This window comes from Colius striatus, chromosome 1, assembly GCF_028858725.1.
Source record: "Colius striatus isolate bColStr4 chromosome 1, bColStr4.1.hap1, whole genome shotgun sequence".
NCBI classification, from domain to species: Eukaryota; Metazoa; Chordata; class Aves; order Coliiformes; family Coliidae; genus Colius; species Colius striatus.
The window spans coordinates 127,163,271-127,170,023 of NC_084759.1; the positions used below are offsets into that span (position 1 = coordinate 127,163,271).

Here is a 6,753-nt window from a genome sequence, read left to right on the forward strand (position 1 = left end):
TCATTTTTGGCAGAAGACCACTTCTACTCTTTCTGTATGCAGCTGAACACTAGTTATTTGGCAAATACTTACATACAAACTTCTCCTGGCTATTCCCACCGAGCCCATAGGTTTCACAGTACCTCAGGTACCTTTTGAATAGAGTTTGCAGGCTTGTTTTGGTATGGTTGCAATTGTATCTAAGTTTTCACAGAATTTAGAGCTTTAGTATTGCAAGTAAAAGTGGCTATTAGCCACAGAATGCCTGCAGTTCTAGTCTCATGAAAATTCCATGTGCCATCAGTGCATAGGTTGAGAAACTGTAAAAACTTTATGGGCCATAAGAGAACTTCTGGCTGAATGGAAGAACTTGGACAGCCTCTGGAAGGCGTCTGGTTACTGAGGATTCAGGCTGTTTGGTAGAATCCAGCATGCAGTCCTCTCTTGGTGGTTCCCCTTATTTTAGAACGGTGAATGCTAAAAGAAAAGCAACAACTTAAATGCTTTTTTCATATTTAGGGCATTAGTAAGGTAAAGGTTTGGAAGAAGTCTCTCCAGTGTGAAAGACTGATATGCCATAACAACAGATATGCCACAATATGGAAGCACTTCATATGATTTACCCTAAAAAATCCAGGTAGCATTCACTTTGCAGTCTCACAGAGGCCTTCAGTAAGTAATGTATTTGCTGGGAGCCAGAAAAACCATGATGTCTGGGACAGCACATTACAAGCTCATCCTGAGCTTGCAACATTCCTCTCCACCATCTCACTGCAAGGACGAAAAGGGTCTCCTTCATGCATTGCTGTGTGGCTTCTTGAAGGTTTCTAGTTTAGCGATTAGCCCACCTACCTTATGCTATGGTACAGGAGTTGCCATGTGATAACAGTAATTCCTTCCACCCAACTGCTAGCACTAAAAATTTTATTTGCTCTAAATATCTTACCAAATCTACGATATAAATAAAGTTGAACTTCACTTTAATGAAGTAACATGATTATCAGTGCAGAGTATTATGGAAGAGTGCTATTAAAAAAACACACAATAGAATTACAGTAACGGGATTATTTAAAATGGCTGTTCTTTGACCAGTGGATCTGCTTTTGTTTTGTTAACTAATTAAAAGTTTACTTGGGAAATTCCTGTAATGTTTGATGGAAGATCTTATTTCATAAGGGCAGTTACAGCATGGTTATACTGAGGTTATGAAGTGAAAGAGTCTAGGCTTTCTAAAAATTAATGTATTTGTTTTTCACACAAAGGAAAATAACTTTCCTCTATTAAGAGGCAACATCATGTAACCCATAAACTGATAAACTGTACTATACAGGCATAGGATTCAGCTGTGAGCTAGGCTGTGGATACTTTCTATCAAAGGAGTAGCCAGAATGCTAGAAAAATGACCACCACATTCAGATGATGAAATGGCCAGGATATATATATATATATATTATATATATATACACAATACCTTGTATATTGGAAACTTGCTCCTTAAGCTAGCCCAAAGCTAGTAGGAATAGCCACGATATAGTCAGCAAGTGATAAATGCACGAGCCCTTGGCCTTTAAGATGATGAGCAAAAAGTTGTGATCACATTGTTTGCTCTCAATTTCAGATCCAAAACCTGAGTCCATCTTTCTTAATAAGCTAGGTCTGTTACTCCACAAGGAAAAAGAAATAATTTCATTTCTTGGACTCATGTAGCTCAGTAGTGGTACAGTATGATACATAAGAAACTAGCAACAATGGAATTGTTTCTTGCATTTGGACTAGTGAAATTTGCATTAGTAGAAAACACATTCCCTACACAAAACTCCCTGTGGCTTTCAAACCTGCTTGTGAACTGATGAGGCACACTACCAATGACTGAAAATTTCACATTTGCTGCAAAATTTTTTCAGCAATTTATTATGGGATATTTCCTTGAGGGGAAAAAAATGACATAAATAGCATTCTGGAAGAAACACCTTGCCTGGAGACAAGGTGTTTATCAAAACATAATGGAACCTCTGAGTAGTCCTTTCTCAGTGTCACTCAGCTACAAGTAACAGAGCCAGGTCAGCCAGTAACCTTGAAGTCTGCATAGGCTGCAAAGGACAAAAAGTTAATGTTTAAATACTGGTAATTGTGATACTGTACTATATAAGGTAATCAGAATATTTAATATATTTGTATGTCCAGTTAATTAATGACTGTCTGGCTAAAAAGCTGACTGAAACTACTCAGTGGCTTCAAATAAGGAGCTTCCTGCTAAAAAGAATGGAGAACCATTGAAAGATATTTGTGCTTACCTTAGAAGAAGCTGCTTTCAAGACATGGCTAATATATTTATTTTCTGGAAATGGTAGATTTTATGACTAAGAAATTAGTATTCACTCATGTTCTAACTCGTGTTTATTCTTCCCAACATTGTCTATATCAGTTTTAGAGATTATTGCCACTTCAAAAGTTTTGAGACTGCACTCTAGGCTAGGTGTGCAGAAAGATCTATCTGAAAACAATTCCTAGGGAGAACGTAGTAACTATTGAAATAAGAACAAGACCTGCCAGTGGAGTAATATACATAATAATCTGCAGTCTGTAACAGATTATGAGCAATGTTAACACAACTGGTTTTGCCAATCTGGGAGCAAAATGATACAAAAAGAACAGCAATGGTTAAAAGATGAAGATAAACTAAAATAATCTCCCTACAGAAATTCCACAGAGAATAAAAAGCACTGATTCTACTGTAGGATCTGAAGAAGAAAATCTTCTGTGACTCTGTACCACAGGGCAAAGGCCTTAGGGTAAGAAAGACAGGCATGTAGCTCTTTTATTGCGTTAAAATGCCTTTCTTTTGTGTTCTGTTCTCTTCTGGCTACAAAGATTAAATATGTTGGTTTAAAGAAGTTACTGGGCACTTGAGGACAAACTCTAGAGGTGTTCTGATCGGCCGGATGCTGAACCCAGAGAGGAGGAGAACCAATGTTCTCTGCACTTCAACACCACAAGTCCTAGCCTCCTTGTTACAGGGATATGTGGAGACAGCAATGTTAAACAGAATGAAAGGGTTTGCCTTCACAATATTCAGTATATATTTCAGCTATGGTTCAATACAGACAGCTCCCCAGCAGTAATGATCCCTTTGACTAGTATTTAAATCTCCCTTAATCTTCAGAAATAAACAGAAAATTCAAAGTATTTGCAAACCCAAGTACATTGTACACAACATTTTCAGCAAGCTTGATAAAGTTGCCATGCACTTTACATAGGAATGACTGACCAAATTCAGGTGACCAAAGTGCATCAGCTTTTGGATACTTCTTCCTTCTTGTGTAACAAAAAAAAAAGCAGCTGGCTGTAGAAAACACAGCCTCTGCTGACAGGCACTACTGGTGGGTCAATCAGCCATACGCATCAGCTACTAATGTATACATTACCACTTTCTCTTGAGGAAAAAGCAGCATCAAGAGTCCTTTAGAAATAAGAATATTACAGGACTGATGTAGTCATGTTAATAATGGACAATACAGCTAAGAAGAGGCTTTTTATTAAAGCCTGTTTGGTTTAGTGAAAGTAATAGCTTAACTGCTGTTCAGTCTGTTTCCCCCCTGAAGAGCATATTATTTCAAGTGTTTCTAGATGTGCAATGAGGGCTTTATTATCTTGGATTTTGAAAAATAAAATAGAAGATAAGAACAAATCATAATGTTTCCAGATATTTTTTCTATACTTGAATCACAAGGACTTAGAAAATATCTTGTACAATAGCTCTGAGTACCATTTTCTTGGAATATGTGATTCCGACAAACGCAAATTGCAGTTTCAAGTAATTCAGACATTAAATGTAGCCCCCTTAAATGTTGATCCTCGTAGAGTCCCCATTTAGCATTTATTTCAAAGTTATTTTCCAGAAATGTTTTTTTCTTTTTTAATAAAGAACTCTGAAGTTTACCATTTGTCTCATTGCTTACACTCCTTAATTATATGCACTGTAATGAACCTTCAACTTGCTCAGGTACTAGGAAAGCATCTCCTTTTATGGAGAGCTAATGAAATCACATTGCATCTTCTGTGCAGCAAAAGTGGCCTCATTGCTGGGGATGATGGATGGAGGAAAAGGTGATGGGTTTTGCAGCCAACCTCATCTTAATTATCTCTAATTCAGATGAAGTTTGTTCACAGTGTAGCTCATGTTTATTACAACAAAAATGCAAATGCAATGGCTGCAAACTGGGCAAATCAAAGACATAGTACCAGTTTTTCTACCTGGCTGATGTTGAACATGCTCACTGCAGTAGAAAGATCCAGTTAGCCAATGACGTTTTAAAGAAAGATAATAGAGCACATGTTATGAGAGTATATGATTCCAACTCCCTCATATTTTGCATCTGGTTTATCTGATGCTAAGGTTACTCTTAGGAGTACAGTAATTGCCAGTAACAAGGCATGAGTTGGTATTCTTTTACATAATGATGGCATGTCAAACTTTCTGTCATCTCTTCTCTATAATGGAAATTTGCAATGTTATCACCTTGCTAAGAGAGACAATCAAGCAGAGAAATTAGCAAATTAGTAATTGAATTACTTTAACTTGTGAAGATAACAATCAAAACTACTAAATTTAGCATCAATGGTTTCCCATCCCATAAATATTTTACAGATGTCAAACCTCTTCCCATTTTTGTGAGGGCAAATAGGAGGACTTTGGAATAAAACAAAGAACAATAGACTGACTTTTAAAGTCTACATAAATAAACAAACGAAAAAACCCAGCCCCTAAAGAGATATAAAATATACACCTCAGTCATCACCTAGTCATGCTAGTACAACATACACCAATCATACTGACGTGTCTGGAAAAGAAATAAATTATTAACTTTTTCATGACTATTTATTGGCTCCTTGGACTATCGTGCAATATGTCAAATTAAGAAACTATGTTAATGAATTTAGGAGAAAACCTCAATCCTTAGTTAAGGGGGAAAAAAGACCACAGTGACAACAACTTGTGTACAAAAATCACAGAATACAGAAGTGATGATGTCTGTGTTGGGTGATCTTGGCTGGACGCCAGGTGCCCACCAAGGCATTGACCCTCCTCAGAAGGACAGAGGGAAAAAAATATAGCAAAAGGCTTGTGGATCAAGCTAAGGAAAGGAAGACACCATTCAGCAATTGCTGTCAGGGGTAAAACACATTCAACTTGGGGAAATTAATTCAAGTTATTGCTAATCAAAACAGAGTAAGGTAATGAGAAAGAAAACTAAATCTTTTAACACTTTTGCCCCACTCTTTTCTTCTTCCCAGGCTCAACAACACTCCCAAGCTCTCTACCTCCTCCCCCATAGCAATACAGAGGAATGGGGAATAAGGATTGCAGTCAGTTTATCATGTGTTATCTCTGCTGCTCTCTCCTCCTCACACCTTTTCCCTGCTCCAGCATGGAGTCCCTCCCACAGGAGACAGTCCTCTGTGAACTTCTCCAATGTGGGTCCTTCCCACAGAATGCACTTCTTCACAAACTGCTAAAACATGGGCTCCTTTCTCACATCAAGTCCACAGTTCCCATCAGGAGCTGCTCCAGCCCAGGCTCTTCACAGGGCCACAGCCTCCTTCAGTCATGACCCACTCTGGCGTGGGGTCTTCTCTGGCCTGCAGGGAAATCTCTGCTCTCCTGTAGCCTGCATGGCTGCAGGGACAGGGCCTAATCATGGGCTTCACCATGGACTGCAGGGATATCTCTACTTCTTCACTGACCTTGGTATCTGCAGGGCTGTTTCTCTCATACATTTTCACACCTCTCTTCCAGCTACTATTACACTTTTTTTCCAACTTCTTAACTATGTTCTCCCAGAGGCACTACCACCATCACTGATGGGCTCGGCCTTGGCCAGCAATGGGTTCATCTTGGAGCCAGTTGCATTGGCTCTATCAGATATACGGAAAGCTTCTGGCAGCTTCTCACAGAAGCCATCCCATTTAGCCACCCTGCTACCAAAACCTTGCCATGCAAACTCAGTACAATGTGAGAGTTACCAGGGCTCCTTCTAGGTAGATGCCTTCAAGGTAAATGCCTATTTAGGGCAGCTGAGACTTGCTGCTTCTGTGGAAAGCATGAGCTGACTGAAGAAGAGCAGTGGAGAGGAAGGAAACCTTCAGCTGCTCCTAGCATTTCTGGCAGAGGGAGGGAGGAGATGCTGTATGCACTAATTCATCTTTGTACTCCCTCTTCAGTTTTTTACCAGATTAGGGCTTTTAGCACAAGTGAGATGGAACTAGGGTCAGACAAAGAAGAATCAAATGCTCATGCACATTCAGATTCAACATTAGGACATGAAGAGACAACAGGCCCTCTAATCATGGAAACAGTTGAGAGGAATGGGCTGGGAGAAAAGAACCTGTATCTAACCTTATCATCTTATACTTCCCATGATCAGGCAGGTGGTTTTCCCAGGGTGAGGCTCATCTCCTGCACTCCGGTGTGCTGACCCCTGCGATTTCCCCAAATGAGGGAAACTTGACTGCATAATTTGGGGCAGCGTGGGACTGTGTTCATGTTCTCCCCTGGTTGGGTCTTTTTTTTGTGAGTTGGATGAGTGGACAGTGAGGTGGATCGAGAATTGGCTGAATGACAAACCCAGAGGGTGGTGATTAGTAGCACAGAATTGAGTTGGAAGCTGGTGGACAGTGGGGTTCCAGAGGAGTCAGTTCTGAGGCCCAGTCTTGTTCAACATCTTCATCAATGACCTGTATGAGGGGACAGAGTGTACCAAACTGGGAGGACTG

The 6,753-nt window shown here is 39.7% G+C and overlaps 1 pseudogene; it reads left to right on the plus strand.

The window, feature by feature from the left end:
* The first annotated feature begins 6,387 nt into the window (after positions 1–6,387).
* Positions 6,388–6,534, plus strand: LOC133624732 (U1 spliceosomal RNA; annotated as a pseudogene).
* Positions 6,535–6,753: the final 219 nt, after the last annotated feature.